Below are 22,408 nucleotides of genomic sequence, written 5' to 3'. Positions count from 1 at the left end.
TGGAAAAAGTAGGCAATGTTGTGATTTATAGCACAGTAAAATTTATATACAAATTTAAATCCATATTTTACAAGGGTACATGCATTTTTAGGGACAAAGCAAAAACATAGTTGTGGGTTGGGAGGAAGTGTTAGTGGAATCAGTGACTATGGGAAAATATAGGTGGCTTTTTAAGGATTGAGGAAAATAATGTACAGAGGAATAGAAAATAAAATACAGAGGAGCATGATTAACTAAAGCCTAAGTATAAAAGGAAACAGACAAATAAAAACACATATAAAATCAGAGAGAGCAATATAAGGCATATGCTAATGAAGGAGCTCTGATCAGAAATGTAGTTTAATAGAAGAGACTATCATAAATGTAAAAGAAAAGGAAAATTGAGTTCTCATACCATAAAAACAACACATAATGGATTGGAAGAAAAAAAATGAAGGCACTTAAAAGAAAAAAAAAATAGGTTAGAGCTTAGTTAGACAAGGCATTTTTTAAAAAATAGAGTTTTCAATCTAGTTAAAGAAAAAAAAATCAGTCATAAAGTGCTTGCTTAGCATGGAGAATGAAAGGGACCCTGGGAACTTCCTTTCATTCAATGCTCATCCAACAGGTTTTAAGTCAAGTATAACCTTGGAAAGGTTATACTTAATGTAGAGATTGATGAATCTGGCATTCCTTTTAGCCTGATTCCAGTAAATATGCTATTCATATAAGTAATCCCCTTGATTTGACCTAGTTTTCCCCTTCTGATGAGAAGCAGACATCCAGGTCACCTGTATAGAAGGAAAGAATGGACTGAGCAAAGGAACGAAGTGGCTCTTCCACTTTGGCCTATGTTTCTCATTGTAAAGGATGGCACTCTGCTTCATAGTAGTATCTGTGAGCTAGTGTGAATCAACCTTTGTGAACGAGATCTAGCTTCTTGTTTTAACAAATCAACTTTGAGTCTTGTAGGGCTAAGGAACAGAATGTGGACCTTGGTTAAAAAACAGCAGCAACAACAACAACAAAACACACAGTATTGCTGTCTGGTGAGGTCTGTTGGCAGGAAGCCCAACAGCTTCTCTTGGGGGAAGCCTCTGAATCACTGCACATGTTTTATTCAAACTCTAAGAGTAAGTACAATCAGACTTCAAAGAAGGGGAGATCCTGTGAGAGAGGGCTAAGGCAATATTTCATTGCATCAATTGAGTTTGACCTTGATCAGCTGAGGAGGAATAGTCTTAGGTAATGGGCTGAAACCAAAATGCATCAGTGGTGCTTCTGGACAAGAAAACAATGTACATGGCTGCAATAGACAGAACAAGAAAGAAAAAGAGGAACAAAGATTTGCCAGTTTGTGAGGTATATTAAGTGGAGTATTCAGGAATTATAATTTATTCTCCAGGCGACTTGGAACCTTTCGAATTTTGACCGAGGGAGTATAGAAGATGAAAACTCAGAAAAAAGGTTAATATAGAGGCATTCTTCAGGGTCATGTGCTTTTCTCACCAATATGGAACTGTGGCCTGTGCTTGGTGGGTCTGTAAACATTGTTTTTCAGGACAATCATTGGCTCCTCCTCTAGCTTGTAGAGAACCTGAATCAAAATTCACCTTTGTATGGAACTAGACAAATAGTAGTTCATTTTAGGTCAAATTTGGTATCAAAAAGTTTTAATTCCCTTGGCAAAAACACAGTCCTCCCATTTCCTGTGGATTCTCAGCTCAGTCCTGTAACAATCTGTGAAAATTAAAGTGAATCCAGCATCAGTCTGAAGTGACACTAAAGCTCTGTTGGGTCCTTTGCAGCTAAGTCTTAACTGATTGCTTTAGTTATTAAAGTAACCAAAGTAATAATAACTGCCTGGGTTTTTCAGTTTTGTTTTGTTTTGTTTTTTTTCACTTCCAAGAACGAAGGGGACTTCAACAGATACCCAAAGAAAAAGAAAAACATCTCCATTTATAAGTTGAAAAATTGATGCCCTGGGGGCCATAGGAACCTAACCCTTCTACTATTCCTGCTTTTTTTTTTTTATCTTTTACCCCCTACTCCTAGAAAACTTCTCTTCTAGAAGTAGTGAGTTTATGGAGGTATTGCTCACTGGGTGAAAAAAAACATGTTCATTTTGTCGTCAGTTTTCCTCCATACGCCCTAGGATATGTTGAACATTATAAGCAATAGTAGTCAAATGTACATGAGCTTAAAAAAATCTGGCTACATCTCTTAAGAGCTCTGTGACATTATGCTCACATTTTTAAGCTTTTCTCAGCAACTGTGGGCTCACCTATATAATGGAACAGCCTGTTCTGAATTTAACTGTTATCACATATACTAAGTTTATGGCTTAGATTAGGAACTTAAAACACATTTGACTCTTACTGGGGTCATAATTAGTTGTAATTAAAAGAGTATGAGGCCCAAAATTACATTCTTAAGAAACCTAATTTCAAATTCTAGATCTTACTCATGCTAGGGAAGTGAGGGCTGCCTACTTTTCAGAGTCTAGGTTTACTCATCTGTAAAGTTACCAATAGCTTCTTCATAGATCCCATGAATGAATCCAATGATATCATACAATGAAAGTGCTTTGCAAGTGAAATGCAATATCCAAATGCTTGTTCATTAATTCATTCAACATATATATGGCAATGGCTTAGTGTGTGCCAGGCAATATAATTAGGGATGGTGGTGAGCAAATGAAGTCATTACAACATTTATTTTTCTCAAGACCAAAGGATATTTCTTTATACAAATATTTTAGTATATTTGTTAAACAACTTTCATATGACTTTACAGTTTGAAGCTTACAAGGAATTTTCCCAAGCTACTGCCTTATTTTAGAAACAAGGAAAGCAATTCTGCGAGAAGGTAAATTACTTGCTCAGTGTTCTGTGCCTAATTAATTGTGTATAGGAAGCAAGTGTTGACTGGCTCTAAAGCTCACACTCTTTCCAAAATGCTGTGTTATCTCAGACAGGAAAAGTTGTGCTGTTAATCTTACTGGTTTTAATGGCAATTGGAGAGAGGCTAAATTAAGTAAACTTGGAATCCAAACAGAATGACAGATGTATGGAGAACGGGACAGCCACAAATTTGTTCCACTAAGCCGAATTTCTCCTACAAATTATATCACTTGGCACAATGTAGGAATAGATGCTCTTTTTTTTCTGGAACATTTCTGTCATACAAAGTTAGTAGATTAATCCAGGTCACAAATAATCAAAACAAGGGATAAAGGACCTATGGTGGATTTTTGCTTCTACATAATTTATTCTCTGGAGTCAAAGCTTACTCTGGAACTCAGGGGCACTAGGATAAAGAGGGACTGACTGATTACAGTGATCCTGGCCCAAGGAGCTTCCCGAAAGGGTTCATGGAAGAGGTGGTTTGTGTTTATTCGTATTTAGAGGGTTAGATATAGGGATCATATTTTTGTCTTAATTAATTTGAATTCAACAATTATTTTGAGTATAATCATTTAGGTGATATGGTATCTCAGCTACGTTTAAAAACGTTTTAAAAATATATTTTTTATTACAGTGGTCATAGCAACTGCTGATGACGGTCAAATGATTGCATTGCAGTTCCATACATTTGGGACAGAATTAATTTTTTCAGCAGATTATAGGTCCAATAATAGCATTCAAATTGTTTAGATGCTAAAGAAAATAACAGATAACACGTCTGTTTTGCAATAATTTCTCTAAGATCACCAATTAAAGGAATCTAATGCTCTCATTCTGTCTGCTCTGGGGAGGGGAGGAGAGACAGAATAAATGTTTCTGAAGAGGCAGATGTAGCAAAGAGCACTGAATTTTATTTTAGAGTGCCTAGATTTGAAACTGAAAGATTTGGAACTTCTTTTTTTCTCTTCTTTAAATGAAGCCAATTCCTACCTAAGATCTTTATTGTGAAAATTACCCAGTAAGGGTCTAAAATATAACACGAAGCTTTATGACACTAAATAATGAAAACTTGACAAATGAGAAAATAAATATATCCAGTTAAAGCATATAAAATTGATATCTTACCCTTAATTTGAAAAACCACATTTACAACAGAAGAATATGGAACATTATGACATTTATGTAAATCTGAGTCTGAGGAATGGTTTCCTTTCCTTGATTTGAGATCAATATTCCTTTGCTTTACAGCCTCAAGAAATGCTTTCCATTTTATGTAATAATTTTCAGGATAAAGAGAGGGGATATTAGTGAGCATTGGATAACAAGTAAGGTGCTGTAATTATTTTCTTCAAGTTTTGACTTATCATTAGTTTATTCCTCAGGTAAAACTGATAGATGAATCTATTTAAAATATTCTGACTCTCAGGTCCAGAGTTTCTAGTTCAATCTCAGAAAAGAAATATGTGAGATAACCCAGAGATTCTTGGGGCCTTTGGGTTTATCTAACTGCTCCTCTACATTTTGAGCTCCAGAAGTGTCCTCCAAAAGACCAACCATTAGCATAGCAAGGCAGTTTAAATGCATTTTGGGGCAAGCCAGGGAAGGGTCCAATATTTGCAACAAACTAAAATTAGGAATGTAAACATGGAAGATTATAAACTTTCCAACACCCCAGGGGGAATGTAGTTAGACCCAATTATATAATTGGTATGTTCCTTTTGTAATACAACTCAAACATGAAACATATATCACTTTCTACCTTCTCACAACATTTGAAGATTTAAGACCCAAACAGAAAAAAGTCTTTAATAAGTATTGCTGTTTTTTTGGGAGAAATTATCTGGAAACTTTCCACAATTAATTGTGTAAATTGTCTTCATTTGCATAGTGCTTTCAAATATCTAATGTGTTTCTCAGAATACTACCATGAGTTAGTAGTTATTCCTATTACACAAATTTAGAGCCTCAGACTTTGAAAGTTGAAATATTTTGCTGAAGTTTGTCCAGCCAGTATATGAGAAGGTAAAAAAGATCTCAAATTCAGCTTTTGTGACTCTTGCCCCTGCAATCTATTTGCAGCACTGCCCCATCTAGCACTGATAAGAGCCTGAAATGAGCTGTTAGAATTTTGCATCCCCACCCTGCAATGGATGCAGGAAAGTTAGGTTAGAAGGATGTAAACAATTGAAAATGACAAATGTCAATAAAAAATTAAAACTGAACTTTATTTTCCCTCTAGGTCCAAGTCAGAGTTGAAGCATATGGAACAGAATGTAACCTTTTATGAAAAACAATTCCTCTTTGACTTTAGTAACAAAGATTTGCACTCAAACTCAACCTTTGCTCCCGAAATGAATCCTCCTTTCTCAATAACTTTCTGTTAAAGCTTTTTCAGATAAGCCTGCTTTTTTAAATTGGTAATTTCCTCTTAACCTACGTATTTTTTCTAAATTTAGTTCACTCTAAATGCTATAATTTATGCTGCACAGGCATCTGACATTTAATACCAGAGAATAATAAATAATACTAATTGAGTTGGGAGCAAGGAGCATTTTTCTATGCACTTTTCATGTATTTCACATATCTGATCCTTATTACAATCTTATGAGATGTATGCTATTATTATCTTCATTTTAACAGTTGAGTAACTGAGGAACAAAAAGATATTATCATTGCCTGTGAGGTGTGTGTGTGTGTGTGTGTGTGTGTGTATACATACATATATATATATATCACATATATATCTATGCAACAAGTTTCCCTAAAGGGACTGAAAAATACTTAGGGCAGAAAACTTTCTATTTTACTTTTCTGTATCACAGCACTATCTGATGATGTGTCTTGAGAATGGTGGACACTCAGAGTATATACCTGTAAACAGATGGACAATTTTTCACTTAGTTCCTCAAATGCTGTCTATAGTTTGTATATTATGAAGTTATGTGTTGCTTTACTATTTATAGTTATTGCTTGCAGTAGTAATTTCTACTAAAAGACCACCACAGGAATAAAGGATGTTGAAAGGAGGCAGGACTTGAGTCCTCTTTCCCGAACATCTTTCTCTCTGTTCAACCTGAAAAACTCAAAATCTATATATTTTATGTGCTAGTCTGCATTTTTATTGACATATAATTGACATGTAATATTGTGTAAGCTTGAGTATGTTGATTTGATACACTGATATATTATAATAGCAATACCACTTAGCATTAGCTAACACCTTCATCACATCACATAATTTTTTTTTTGGTGGTAAGACATTTAAGATGTAGTCTTTTAGAAACTTTCAAGTATATAAGAAAATATTGTTAACTGTAAACACAATGCTGTGTATTAGATTCCCAGAATGTGTTCATCTTCTAACTGTAAGTTTATATGCTTTGACCAACATCTCCCCAGTTCCCTCATTCCATAGCCTCTGGTAACCACCTTTCTACTTTCTGTTTCTATGAGTTCAGCATTTTTAGATTCCACATGTAAATGATATCAGACTATATTTGTTTTTCTCTGCCTGATATCTCACTTACCATAATGCTCTCAAGGTCTATCCATGTTGTCCCAAATGGCAGAATTTCCTTCTTTCTCATGGCCGGATATTATTCCATTTTCTATATGTACCACATCTTCTTTATCTGTTCACCCCTTGACAGACACTTAGGTTGTTACCATATCTCAGCTATTGTGAATAATGCTGTATTAAACATGCAAGTACAGATATCTTTTTGATATCTTGCTTACATTTTCTTTGGAGGTGTACCAAGGAGTGGGATTGCTGGATAAGATGGTAGTTTTATTTTTAATTTTTTAAGGGATCTTCATACTGTTTTCCTGGCGGCTGAAGCAATTTATATTTCCACCAGCAGTGCACAGGCCTTTCGTTTTCTCCACATCTAACACTTGTTCTCTCTTGTCTTTTTGATGGCGGCCATTCTGACCGGTGTGAGGTGCTATCTGATTTTGGTTTTGATTTGCATTTCCCTGATGATTAATGATGCTGAGCATCTTTTTGTGCACCTGTTGTCCAGTTGTATGTCTTCTTTGGAAAATATCAATTCAGTTCTTCTGCCCATTTTTTAATTGGACTGTTTAATTTTTGTTATTGAGTTGTATGACTTCTTTATATATTTTGGATAATAACCACTTATCTGATATATTGTTTGCATGTATTTTCTCCCATTACGTAGGTTGTATTTTATTATGTTATTTCTTTTGCTGTGGGGAAGCTTTTTTGTTTGATGTAGTCCCACTTGTTCATTTTTGTTTTTGTTGCTTGTGCTTTTGGTGTCATATGCAAAATATCATTGCCAAGACCAATGTCACAGAAATTTTTCCCTATGTTTTCTTCTAAGAGTTTTATAATTTCAGGTATTATGTTTAAGTCTTTAGTCTATTTCAAGTTAAGTTTGTGAGTGGTGTAAGATTGTGGTACAATTTCATTTTACTGAATATGGTTATCCAGTTTTCCCAGCACAATTTATTGAATAGAGTATACTTTCCTTATTGAGTATTCTTGGCTCCCTTGTCAAATATTTTTTGACTGTATATGTGGGGGTTTATTTCTGGGCTCTCTATTCTATACTATTGGTCTATGTGTCTGTTTTTATGCCAGTACCATACTCTTTTGATTACTATAGTTTTGTAGTATAGTTTGAAATTGGGAAGTGTGATGCCTTCAGCTTTGTTATTCTTTCTCAGGATTCCTCTGTGTGTGGTCTTTTGCAGTTTCATACAGGTTTCATGATTTTTTTCTACTCCTGTGAAAAATGCAATTAGAATTTTTATAGGGATTGCATTGAATCTATAAATGACTTGGGTAGTATGGATATTTTAACAATGTTAATTCTTCTGATACATGAACTTGGAATATCTTTCGAATTGTATCTTCTTCAATTTCTTTGATTTCATCAAGGTCTTCTAGTTTCACTTTCTTGGTTAAATTAATTCCTAAGTATCAATATTTTATTGTTTTTGATGATACTGTAAATGGGATTGTTTCACTTATTTCTTTTTCAGATATTTTATTGTTAGTGTATAGAAATGCAACTGATTTCTGAATGTTAATTTTATATCATACAATCTTACTGAATTCATTGCTTAGTTCAGTTTTCCGGTTGAGTCTTTAAGATTTTTTTGTATATAGGATGATATCATCTGCAGATAGAGATAATTTTACTTCTTCCTTTTCAATTTGGATCTATTTCTTTACTTGCCTGATTGATCTAGATAGGACTTCCAGTACTGTGTTGAATAAGAGTGGCAAGAGTGCGTACCCTTGACTTGTTCCTGATCCTAGTTGAAACACTTTCCACCTTTAAATATTGAATATGATATCAGTTATGGTTCTGTCATGTATGGCCTTTATTAAGTTGAGATATGTTCCTCTATACCCAATTTATTGATGATTTTTTAATCATGAGACGATGTTGTACTTTGTCAAATTCTCTTTTCTGCTTCTATTGAGATTATCATGTGATTTTGATCTTTTATTCTGTTAATGTGGTGTATTGCATTCATTGATTTGTATATGTTGAACCATCTTTGCACCCCAGTGATAAATCCCACTTGATCATGGCATATGATCCTAATGTGCTGTGGAACTTGGTTTGCTAATATTTGGTTGAGAATTTTTGCATCTATATTCACCAGGGATATTGGTCAGTAGTTTTTTGTTTTTTGTTTTTTTCTTGTAGTGTCCTTATCTGGCTTTGGTGTGAGGATAATGTTGGCCTCCTAAAATAAGTTTGGGAATTCTCCTTCCCCTTTAATTTTTTGGATGAATTTGAGAAGGATTGATATTAATTCTTTAAATGTTTGGTATAATTTACCAGTAAAACCATCTGGTCCTGGGTCTGTCATAGTTGTGAGGTTTATAATATTGATTTAATTTTCTTACTCATTATTGGTCTGTTCAGATTTCCCATTCTTCATGATTCAGTCTTGGTAAGATATTTATTTCTAGGAATTCATCAATTACTTCTATGTATTTCTTTGCTATCATTTGTAATGTCTCTTCTTTTATTTCTGATTTTATGTATTTGAGTCTTCTCTCTTTTTTTCTTGGTTAGCCTAGCTAAAGGTTTTATAAATTTTATCTTTTCAAAAATCCACCTCTTAGTTTGTCAATCTTTTCTCTTGTTTTTCTGGTCTTTATTTCATTTATTTACACTCTGTTCTATGTGTTCCTTCCTACTGCTAACTTTGGGCTTAATTTGTTCTTTTTCTAGTTCCTTGCAGTTAAAGTTAGGTTATTTGAGAACTCTTTTTTCCCTTAATATATGCATTTATCACTATATACTTCTCTTTAAGAACTGCTTCTGCAGTACTTTATAGGTTTTGGTACATTGTGTTTCTATTTTCATTTATTTCAATATATTTTCACTTCCCTTTTGATTTTTTTCTTTGACACTTTGGTTACTCATGAGTGTGTTGTTTTGTTTCCACATGTTTGTAAATTACCCAGGTTTCCTCTTGTTGTTTTCTAATTTCATACCATTGGGGTATGAAAAAAAGATACTTGGTACCTTGGTATCTTTAAATATGCCAATAATTGTCTTGTAGCTTGTGCTTGAGTTGTTTTGTGATCTATCCTGGAGAATGTTCCATGTGCACTTGAGAAGAATGCATATTCTGCTGCTCTTGGATAGAATGTTCTCTATATGTCTGTTAGGTCCATTTAGTTGAAAGTATGATTTAAATCCAACCTTTCAATATTAATTTTCCATGTGTATGATCTATCCATTGCTGAAAGTGGGATATTGAAGCCCCCTACTATTTTTGTGCTACTCTCTATTTCTCCCATCAGATCTGTTAGAATTTACTTAATATATTTAGGTGTTTTTGATGTAGGGTGCATATATATAATTGTTATATTTTCTTGATGAGTCCACTCCTTTATCATTATATAATGATCTTCTTTGTCTCCCATGACAGTTACTGTCCTAAAGTCTATTTTATCTGATATAAGAATAGATGCCCCCAACCTTTTTTGGTTTGTATTTGCATGGAACATATTTTGCCATCCCTTTAGTTTCAGTTCATATGTGTCCTTAAAGCTGAAGTGAGTCTCTTGTGGGCAACATATTGTTAGGTGTTGTTGTTGTTTTTTTTAATTCATCCAGCCACCCTGGCCTTTTGATTGGAGATTTCAATCCATTTATTTAGAGTAATCTTTGATATGTAAGGACTCACTAATACCATCTTATTAATTACATTATGGCTGTTATGTATTTCCACTCTTCTTTTTTCCCTCTTGCTGCCTACTTAAATGGATGGTGATTTTCCCTATGATATGCTCTGATTCCCTTCTCTTTATCTTTTGTGAATGATGATAGGTTTTTATTTTGTAGTTACCATGCAGGTCACATAAAACATATAACAGTCTGTTTTATGCTAATAGCAAATTAACTTCAGTTGCATACAAAACTCTACCCTTTAATTCCCCCCTTTTATGTTTTTAACATGACAATTTACCTATTTATATGTCATGTATTCGTTAACAAATTATAGTAGCTATAGTTATTTTTAATGGTCTTTTCCTTTAGTCTTTATACTGTAGTTAATTGGCTAACATACCATCTTGTTATGGAATTAGAATTTTATGACTGACTATATATTTGCCTTACCAATGTGTTATCTGTTTTTATATGTTTTCATGTTACTAATTATCATTCTTTCATTTCATCTTGAAGAACACCTTTCAACATTTCTTGTAAGGTGAGTCTAGTGGGGTGAACTACTTCAGCTTTGTTTGACTGGGAAAGTCTTTATTTCTTTTTCATTTCTGAAGAATAACTTTGCCAAAGTTCAGTGTTAATATCTACAATATAACTCAATAGACTTTCCTAAAACACTTTAATTCGATGATGAATTATTACCTATCTGATTTCACGCCTTCTTCCCCTCCTCCTCTTCCTCTCCTTCCCTTTTATCCCTCCTCCTCCTCCTCTTCTTCTTTAATTTTGTGACCTTAAACATATGAATTCCCTTTTGTCCTGTGAATTTATTTATTTTATTGCTTATTGGTATCTCTTTTCATTCCAAAAAAGGTGATGCCTTCCTGAACCAAATTAACTCATCTAAAAGGATGAATATAAAAAAAGCAAAAATGTTAAATGAATGCATTTAATTCACAGCAAATATCTGTTTTATTTCATTTATAATATCTAGATTATTTTCAATTCAAATATTTCATTTTGGTAATTATCATTTGAATAGTAATTCCTGACTTTGAATTAACTTTATTTTGGTAATCATAATTTGAACTAAAAAGCTCTCACATTTCATAAAGTTACTTTGGTGAACATTTGCCCCTGTTTTCATATGTTACATGAGTAGGAGAATGTCATTTCATTTTGGAGCTTTAGTTCAGCCACAGTTTGTTCCCATCACCATTCTTAATTGTGTCTGTGGGACACTGTCCCTAATGTACCAGAAGTTTCTCCATTCCACAGGTCTCTCATTGCAAGTTTAAATTGCTTTGAGAACTGGGGAACAATGAAAACTGTTGCATAACAAATATTTATTCTTCCACATCTGTGGGATCTGGCATTGTTTGTTGAACCTGACCTTAATTCAGAATGCTGACATAAGTACAAAAAAGGAAGTAATGAGTTCTTTTAGGAGGTGGAAATAATTTATCAGTGTAATGGTAAGTGTTGAATATCATGAAACTGTACCTTTTCAATCTATAGTTAAAGCTATTATTCAGTATTAATTTTTAATGTGAATAACCTGATGCAATATAGGTATCAATTTATTACCACCAAAATACAGCTGAGAATCATTATAATTATTATTATTTCATTATTATTTGTACAATGTCTGTTAATCCTTAATTTCCATATGGTATCACATAGTTTCTTTAAAATCTCCCTGCAAGGAAAGTAAGGCAAATATCTTTATCACTATCTTACAAATGAGAAGACTGAGGCTATAAATTAGAAGCATAGAACCTGAAACGAAAGACTTTGATTCTAGTCTGAGATACTTTTCCACTATGCTAAACCTGTATCAATAAATGTTAGATGATCCTCTGTACTTATAATGCATAAACTGGTAATTATTTGTATAAGATGGCAGCTTGTTAATACTGACTGAAAGATATTTTAAAAAATTAAAGCCTGCTACAGATGAACAAATGTGACATATTAAAGTTTTCCTGATAATTAATCCACAAATGCTGCACAGGGAAAATGCTTAAGAGTTTAGAAAATAAGCCTTCACCTATTCAGTCAGAACCCATCTATTATGTGCTACCACTGTATTAGGCTTAGGTGTAGAGGGATGAGCAAGACAGGCAAGCTCCTTCCCCCATGTCTCTTGCTACCTCACAGTATAACAACATAAACAGTTTAAAGCGCTGGGAGCAGAAGTAAACCAAAGGTAGCAAGACAAGCCTGGGTCAAGGTGGGTTTAACTTAGTGAGGGGATTCCTGCCTAGGAGGGAAAGGCTTGGAGCAGATGGCAGGGAGAAGCAATTCAGGTAGCCTCAGATGCATTGTCATTGCAGTTGTCTGGAAGAGGAAGCCAACAGGCTCTCTAGTCCTGGACCCAAAGGGCCTGGCTAGAACATCTTCATGTGTCCTGGTAAATCTTGCTGTCTTCTTCCATTTGCATTACTGACTGGCCTGATCAAGGGTGCTTATGTCCCTTATCTAGTACATCCTCTGACCAATTTCTGAGCCCTCTTGGGGAGAATTTTGATTTGTCATAAGTAGTAGTGTAGAGTAAGTATTGAATAATTGCCTCCTTTCTCTGGGCACTGTTGAATGAATGTAGTCTTTGTGACCCTTACTTCTCTAAGGTTCTCACTAACCATTCCCTGCTGTTGACACATGATTTCTATACAAATTTTAATGCTACCAGTTAGGCGGGGTAGTAATGTAAAGACAATGGACTTTGGATCTTTCCTCTTCCTGTTATTAGTCATGTGACACCAGCCAAGTGAGCTAATTTCAAGCCTAAAATATGACACATAAGATCCTAAAGTAAGACTTGGCAACAAAAATGAAGATTTCTCCTCCCTCTTTTCTTCTTTAAAGAAAGTTCTGTTCTTAAGAAGAATAAATAAAAATTTACAATCACATTTGCGCTAAAGTTTTCATCTCCAAAATTGTGATTTTATATTCCCTTATTGTCTTTCTCTTCAAAGTTGTGATATTTCTCTTGTGTATTCTTAATTAAATTATTCCTGTAGTGCGAATCCCTCCTTTGAGTTGGACTTTAGACTTTAAGTAATATCTGCTCTAAAGTAATTTCCCCAACTTCTATCACATGGCAAACTAAGTGGCAGAATGGGGGAAAATTGGCTGTAATGAAATTCTTAACACTATTAGCCCACGTGAGGGCTAAACTTGTGATTTTGACCAATGTCAAATGTGGTGGTGATTATGGAAAGGTCAGTTTTCACATACAATCAGTAATGTGACAAACCCGTTAATCTAAATATCTTAATTCCTTGTATTATGTTTCTGCTAAAAATCTCATAAAGTCCTACAGTGTGATGTCAAATTTGGTGGGTACTAACATCACAGGATCCAAGCGTTCAACCCACGTTCTGTGCTTTCTAATGATAGACTCCTTCCCTACCAAAAGATGTGCCAACATAGCACAGAGAGATCAGCTCAGTGCTTTGCGATGACCTAGAGGGGTGGGATAGGGAGGATGGGAGGGAGGCTCCAGAGGGAGGGGATATGGGGACATGGCGTATGCATATGGCTGATTCGCTTTGTTGTACAACAGAAACTAACACAGTATTGTGAAGCAATTATATTCCAATAAAGATCTATTAAAAAAAAAAAAAAGGCGTGCCAAATTCTCTGACTTTAGAGCCTCTCTGTGCACCTGCCATACTTTCCTTCTGAGACGCGCTTGCCACCACTCCACCACGGAAACTCCCTTGTCCAAAAAAGATGTGCCGCCAATCCATTTACTCCTAACTTTTGCTCACCTTCTCACTTTTTGAATACTCCCCTTCTTTTCTTCCAAACTTGTCTAATTCTTTCCCAGCTTCCAGATCCAGCCCATTTCTGAAACTCTTCCTGAATTCTCCTTGGTGTGATTCATTTCTCATAAACTTCTTCCTTATGGGAAAATCTATAAATTTTACTCAAGCTACATAATGTCATTATATTTATAATATATTTTATATGTACTTTTCCTATATCCCTAGCTGAATTTTGCGCTCTGTAATGGGAGGCACTTTATTCTTTTATTTATCCTTACTGTGCTTGGAATATGACTGGGTTCAAGATAGACTGTCAGTAATATTCAAAAGCTATTGTAGTAGCCTGGCACACATTTAACCTGCTTTAAAAAATGCTTCCAATAATATTTTTTCCTTAAGACTATTTATTTAACTCTTTCAATAATATTTTTTTCTTAAGAGTATATGAATATTGAACTTTCTCTAAAACACAAAAGGAATATGTTCTTGTCATTTTCCAGTTTGGTATGCCAATCGACTTAATAAGGCAAAAGAAAATCCATTTGTATCAGAAATATCTGGATAATCTGCCAGCTCAGTGTAGATTAAAGGCTTGCTACTCAAGTGCTTTCAAGACCTGTTGCGTAAGTATAACCTGAGCTGTTATGAGAAATGAAGACTCTCAGGAGCTGCCCCCAAAACCAAAACAGAATCTAAAGCTTTTCAAGATACTCAGGTGATTCATGTGTATATAAAAATTAGCGATGCTGTGAACTACACTTGATCTGAGCTTTGAGCTCTACTTCACTGTTTACTATGAGGTTAACCTTGGAAAAATTTCATGTTTTAATATTTGAAAAAAATGGGAGTAATATAAACAATGATTGTATTTTGTTAAGCATAAAGTAGTAGTACATACACACATGTGTATACCTATTTATATAAAATATTTAAACCTTCTTGCTGATTTCTTAGGTTGACTTAAGTGAGTAAATTATGAAGATACACTCTGAAGCCACATAATGAAAATAAGTGAAGAGACTATGTAATACTCTCCAAAGACTGTGTGTGACATTCATGTGGACCTGATCTATGCAATGGTCTTGTCACAGGAACAGTCACACAAGATACTAAGAGGAGCTGGAATGAGATCAACAACTATCTACATTTAAACGGATGTTAAATTTCAGTTTATGCTATTCAATTTATTATTATTAATGTCTATTAAAAAATTAAAGTGCCTAATATAAAGTATGCAGTGTCAGGTGTAGAAAGAAATATGCACCAAAAAAATCAAAGTTGCTGTGAAATTTTGACCATCATGAATTGCAGAATCATATTTCCAGTCCTTGTTGAGTAGTCTCTTGCCATCTCCACTGCTTACTTTCTGGGACAGGTGAAGTCAGGCTTATAGTTGCTAATTAGGAGTTTTAGAAACCTCAACCCGGGAACAAGGCTTCAACAGCAGGAAAGGTTACTTCTGTATGTTTGCTTGATCATAGGTAGATCTTCACATATTGGCAATGGGCATAGGTACTTCCATCCTTCCCAGTTTTATTGTATTCTAGTCATACACATTGTTGAAGATAGCTGGATGTCAGAGTTTCAAGCAAACACTCCTTATAATACATTCTTAAAAAATCAATTGTTCAGGTAATATGTAACATGTAACATTTGTTCCTTGGCAGTGAATGTATTTTATACTAGATCTTCCTTTGACATACTGAAAGTGGATGACATGGATAAAATTAACCAGACATTTGTGCTAGGATTTCTTCTGGTCTTTCTGGATACCCAAAGATTGAGATAGTTGACTTTGTTCTAATTCTAATTATGTATCTTGTGATTCTAATTGGCAACGGTGTTCTGATAATAGCAAGCATCTTTGATTCCCATCTTCACACCCCAATATACTTCTTCCTGGGAAACCTCTCTTTTCTGGATGAGCTTAATCTCAAAGAAAAGGAACATTTCCTTCTCTGGATGTGCAGTGCAGATGTTCTTAGGATTTGCAATAGGGTCAACAGAATGTTGCTTCTTGGCATGATGGCTTTTGACTGCTACGTGGCCATCTGTAACCCTCTGAGATACCCCGTTATCATGAGCAAGGTGGTGTATGTACTGATGGCTTCTGTGTCATGGCTGTCCGGTGGAATCAACTCAGTTGTGCAAACATCTCTTGCCATGCGATTGCCTTTCTGTGAGAATAATGTTATCAATCATTTCCCATGTGAAATATTAGCTGTTCTCAAGCTTGCTTGTGCTGATATATCCCTCAGTATCATCACCATGACAATATCAAATATGGCATTTCTAATTCTTCCATTGCTGATCATTTTTTTTCTCCTACATGTTCAGTCTCTACACCATCTTGAGAATGAACTCAGCCACAGGAAGACACAAGGCTTTTTCCACCTGTTCAGCATATCTGACTGTGGTAATTATATTTTATGATACCATTTTCTTTATGTATGCCAAACCCACGTCTCAAGAACTGCCTGGAGAAAACAACTGCAAACTTCTGACAAGCTCATTTCCCTGTTTTACGGTGTAGTGACACCTATGCTAAATCCTATGATCTATAGCTTGAGGAATAAGGATGTAAAAGCAGCTGTAAAATATTTGCTAAACCGAAAACCTATCCAATAAGTATTTCAGAAAATGCAGATCTTTGTGTAATAGGCACAAAGATGGACTTATAGCTAAATCAGTAAGAAGCTTTGAGGAAACCATGGTTAAGGAGAGATATTTTTATTTTTCCCTTCACTAACCTTACTCAGCTAGAATTACTGAGAACTGTAGTTTGCTATAAACTCAGCTTCCAGTGTTTTCAGATCTCACAAGTACAATGAATTTCATTAAAGTCTCATCCCAGGTGGTATCTGAAATGAGTGTTTCTGGTGTACTGTACAGAAATGTAATAGAAAACAGTTACACATAACTTTGGAGATAGAGGGGCAAGAGTACAAAATCTTCAATTCCACAAACTACCTAAATGACATTGGATAGTCTATTCTTTGTAAATCATAGACTTGTAATAAGGAAAGAGATAAAACCCGGTACCAGTGTCATTATAATTTCAATAAGTTGGAGAAAACACCTAGCATAGCACCAACTTCATAGTGTCCTAAAATTTCAGATTTAAAGTTGGCTCCAAATTGAGGACTAAAAGTTACTACTGAGTACCTCTTTTACCCCGAGCTAATACTTATGAAAGCTAGATATCTCCCCCTAAAGGTCACTCTGTTAATATAAGTCACACCCTCCTTGCCCCTCCCCCCATATCACCATAAAGAGAAGTTCGGGCCAGGGGAAGAAATAATCAAGGGAGTGTTCTGCCTTATGTGGAGTGTACAGTGCTTGGTGGGAGGTGTTGCACTACAGTCCCTGGGGAAGAATGGGAACGTTTTTTGTTCTAATCCAAGCCAAGTGAGATGGTGCTGCAAAAGAGCTCTTAAGGTTTCGGGTGCTTGCAAAGAAAGAGAGTCTGGCTTCTGGCTTGATGAGTGGAGGCCTGCTGAGTTCTTGAGGCTGCAGACCAGAAGAGGAGCTAGTGTAGAAGAGGAAGGAAGGTGGATATTCTAAACCAAAAGATACACAAGAACATTTCAAATCTGCTTGAGATGTTCTTACAGGCTCAGAAGGAGTGATAAAGTCCATGACTGGGGAAATTAAATCAGTTCTTGTCATTCTCTAATGAGTTGAAACTCCTTAGTAAATCTATTTTTTTTCTTTTTCTGTAGAGTCCTCGTCTAGAAGGCCAGTGCCTAGCATAGGGTGTCTTTGGGCCACACCATCCAGCTTCCCCATGGTCTCTTAGCTCATTATGATAGCTGGGTTTTGACTTCATTTTCCTACCCAGTCTTTCTTTTTCCTACTTGTTTTAGAGCTACACGACCCCATATCTCCTACTCAGAGACTTCATTCTTTGCCAGTCTACTTCCTTCAGGTTGACCCAGGTTTCTGCCTAGATGATCTGGTCACTAAATTCTGCTCCTCTGCCACTGTCCCACCAGAATGAGTGCTGTCACTGCAAAAAACTTCCAGATGCTGTTCTCTCTCCTCTGGGTTGGATCACATTGGTGTTGCTTTTGGTTCAGAAAGGCATGTACCCGACCCTGTGGCTGACAGCTTTTGAACTTCTAGTGCTTCTCCTCTACCCTCTCACTAGAGGCCCTGCATTTGTATCTGATCCATGCTTAGTTCTCTTTAACTTTTGTTCTATGACAATGTTTTAGGCATATAAAAATATTATTTATATTGTTTTAACCAACTCCTTAGCACCTTAATTTTTAATTTTTTCCCGCAATACCAAGAGTGTCAACATGTAATATGCAGGCTTATATCAAGTTGAACTCTTCATCTGCTAAAATATTCCATAGGTATATAAAAGTGGATGCTATAGGGCTTTGATATAAACAAGCATGCTCATGTTAATCAATGATCAGAAAATTGACAGATTTGATAATAAATATCTTTCCCTGGAAAAATCAGGAAATCTCCAATAGATTATTAGGTGTATTATTTTCTTATTAATAAATAAATTTTTAATTAAAAATATCAAAAAGTATTAAAAAAATTGTCACTATGGTCATCTCCTAAAGCTACCATTTAAAATATTTCTTCTAGTAACTAGGAGTCATACATTCAACATGTTTGTATTTTGATTTATCACTTAATATGCTATGAACCCTTGAGGTTAAAGGGTTTTTTTTGTGTGTGTGTGTACAACACCTATGGTTTCAGAGGATAAATTTTAAGAAGTGAAGTTAATAGAGAAGGGGGTATGAACATTTTCAATTTCTAGCTAAATTACCCTCTACCCACCCTTAATACCATCATAGGAGTTTTCCCAAATATGTTTACAGCTCTGTTTACATACATACATACATACATTTATATCTCTATTTATCTATATATACACACACGCTTATGTATTTTTTCTTTAAAGCCTACTTTTAGAAATACTTATTTTCAAATACTTAACAGAAGAGCAAGAGTAATTTAACAAAGTTCCATATACCATTCACACGGCTTAAAAAATTACCAACACATGGTCAGCCTTCTTTCATCATTATGTATCTTCCTCATCCAGATTATTTTGAAACAAATCCTAGGCATAATTACATCAGTTTATCTGTCTATCTATACATACCTATATATCTAGTATATATTTATAGATATATATGTGTAATGTGTAGACATACACTAAGTGGCAAAAATCCAAGTGCCACTATTCACATGGTAGTCTACAAGAATGCACCTCCTGGAGCGCATAAACTATAAAATAAATGATGCTGTCTCCAGTTTAGCAATAGGACGATGCTGGTGATGACTGTAAGCCACTAAAAGTGTGCATGAGCCATGTAAAATACATTATTTCTCGATCCAGTGGATTGTTGCCATGAGATAATACAGGCTGTATACTACCTGACTTTCTAAATTTCAAGGGAGCTCAGTTTTTAAAATTAAACACTGCAGCACTTACCCAGGGTTGGACATTTTACAGAACACATGAGGATTCAGTGTACACTCATGTAAGGCTAATGCTTCCTATAACAGTATAGGATATGGTCCTGCAGGAGGAAGGAATTTCAGGCCAAAAAGGAGAGTTCTGAAACTTCAGTTGTACCTGCTAGGCCAATTTTGAGGAACTGTCTCTTAGAATATTTCAGTCAATGTTGGTTTATATACCCAACATATTGCCATTAACTGCTTATTGAGTTTGAGTACATATTTTGAACCCAAAATGTTTATTTCTCCAGGATGCTATCATATAGATAGTAGTAACCTCCAAATATACGTTAGCTATAGCATGCCAAAGAACTTCCCATAGGCTCCCTTTTTATATCAGCAATCACTTTCCCTTCTTTCCACCTTTCATTACTTTTTACCCAGATTATCCTCTTTGGGGTAGAACTGTTAGCTTCAGCAAGAGGACTGATCCATAAAGCTAGCAGCAATTTAAATACAGTCAATGATTTCCCCCTTTATCTTGTGTATTATATAGAACAGGGTTGGATAAATACAAGCATATTGGCTTGCCTCATTAACAGGTAAGAGAGAAACAGAACCTATTAATCCCATTTTTAAAAGGGTAAATAAAGAATGATCTGTATTATTGTAGCAGTGTGGGCAGTAGTACCTAGATGTGTTGTCGTGGTATCATGTTCAGCAACTGATCCATGTTCCATTAAAACAGGATCAGGCAAAGAAAAAGAAAATTTTTAGAAATATAGAAGTTTCTATAAAGCGCCTGTATCATTCGCACAATTTTCCCCATGTCTTCCCCCCAAAACATCTCAACAATATGGCCAATAGATCTTCCTTTAAGTCCACATATATCATGTCTTAACACACATTCATTCAGCCCTGAAAAACATCTTTTTAGTCTCCTATCACCCTCCAGTTTTGTAAAAGCAGGGTTTAAATGATCCATTTCAATTTTCATTAGTCCACATTTTGTGGATAGGGATGTAGATGATGTCTAATGGTTTGTAACTTGTTGGATTTCACTTTGACTTCCTTAATTAGATGACCAACATTCAAATTCCTCTTGCTGTAGGCCTTAAGTAGTGGTTGAGGTATTTGCATCATTTGCCAGGTATGCAAATCCAAGAACAAACAAGAAGAAAATGTGTGTCTGTCTTAGTCAAGACTCATTGTTATTTACCCAGAAGGAAGGGTAATGGACCAATGCAATCCACTTGCAACTGAGACTAAAAGCAACCTTTTCTGCTGACAACCATAAAAATTGTTAGGTACATATCCAGGTCCCGAGGGAATCAATGAGATGCATATTTTTTGCACACATTACTGCGTTGCTTGAATGCCTCCATGCCTTCTCATCTCCTGTTCCCCAAAAGGCCACTTTCAAAAAGAGAATAAAGGCTTCCATTTGTTATTTCTAGTCCTTTTATGAATTCGTAAGGAAAATCCATATCTATGTCTATGTGATAGACATAGATATGCCCTGCTTTGATTATCCCTCAAGTCCATAAAGTGTCCCGTAACATACAACCCCATATAGGAGAGCTTTATCTTCCAGTCATGTAAAGCCTATATTTTCAGACCATATTGCTAGTCTATTAGCTTCTGTCTGAAAATAGGTAAAAATTCATATTATGTCATTGTCACTATCTGGGTCCTCTGATGAATAAGGAAGACTGTTTTTAATTCTTCCTAATTAAATACTAACAGTGACTTTGGAATATTATTTCATCACTTTTACCTCAGTTTACTCATTCATAGAAAGGGAAGTCTTACTAAACGATATTGTACAGAGTTTTCCAGCTCTAAACTTCTGTGATCTTATTAAAAAACCCTAACATATTTCCATTTGAATTTAATGTACACATAGTATGGTTTGTGGTGTGAGTGTGTGTGAGTGGAGAGTTGTGTGTGTTTGTGTCTGTACACATGCATAAATACTGCTCTTTTTTTCTTAAGTAAATTTTTATTGCTCAGAATCCAAATATTTTATTAAATTTTTTTCAGCTTTATTGAAATATGATCGACAAGTAAAAATGTATATATATATTTAGGTTGTAAAATATGATTTTTATGGTGTGTAACATGAAGATTTAATATATGTATACATTGTGAAATGATTACCACAGTCAAGCAAATTTAAACATCCACCACCTCACATAGTTAACTTTTTGTGTGTATGTGGTGAGAACACTGAAGATCTACTCTCTTAGAAAAGTTCAAGTATACAATAGAGTATTCCTGACTGTAATCAGCATTCTGTAAAAGATCCCCATAACTTATTCACTTAATACCTGAAAGTTTGTACCCTTCGACCAACATCTCCCTATTTACCCCACTGCCCAAACTTTGGCAACCAACATTCTACTCCCTGGTCTTATCAGTTCTATTTTTTTTTTTTAGATTCCTATCAGTTCTTTTTTTTTTTTTTTTTAAGATTCCACATGTAGGTGAAATCATACAGTGTTTGTTTTTCTGCGACTGATTTATTTCACTTAGTGTAATGTCTCCAGATTCATCCATGCTATCATAAATGGCATGATTTCCTTCTTTTATATGGATGCATAATATTCCATTGTATATGTGTTTTTATATATACATATGTATATACATGTACATATATATCATATTTCTTCATCCATTCATCAATCAATAGACACTTAGATTGTTTTCCATATCTTTCCAATGGTGAATAATGCTGTAATGAATATGGGAATGCAGATACCTCTTCAAAATACTGATTTTATTTCCTTTGGGTAAATACCCAGAAGTGGGATTGCCAAATCATGAGGTAGTCCTAATTTTAATTTTTTGAGGAACATGCATATCATTTACCTTAATGGCTGTACCAATTTACATTCCTACTAGCAGTGTACAAGGGTTCCCTTTTCTCCACATCCTCTCCAACACTTGTTATCACTTGTCTTTTTGATAATAGCATTATAACAGATATGAGGAGCTATTGTGGTTTTGATTTGTATTTCCCTGATGATTAGTCATGTTGAGCACCTTTTCATGTACTTGTTGGCCACTTGCATATCTTCCTTGGAATAATGTCTATTCAGTTCCCTTTCCCATTTTTTAAATTAATTTTTTTTGCTATTCAGTT

The 22,408-nt window shown here is 34.9% G+C and overlaps 1 long non-coding RNA gene and 1 pseudogene across 1 annotated transcript in view; both read left to right on the top strand.

Annotated features, from left to right (window-relative positions):
* LOC132367237 (uncharacterized) overlaps positions 1-22,408 on the top strand; it is a 248,699-nt gene that overhangs the window by 103,171 nt on the left and 123,120 nt on the right. The gene's annotated exons all lie outside the window — the stretch shown is intronic.
* LOC132367912 (olfactory receptor 13C3-like) lies at positions 15,548-16,458 on the top strand (annotated as a pseudogene).

This window comes from Balaenoptera ricei, chromosome 6, assembly GCF_028023285.1.
Source record: "Balaenoptera ricei isolate mBalRic1 chromosome 6, mBalRic1.hap2, whole genome shotgun sequence".
Taxonomy (NCBI): Eukaryota; Metazoa; Chordata; class Mammalia; order Artiodactyla; family Balaenopteridae; genus Balaenoptera; species Balaenoptera ricei.
This window is presented reverse-complemented; position numbering and strand designations above follow the sequence as displayed.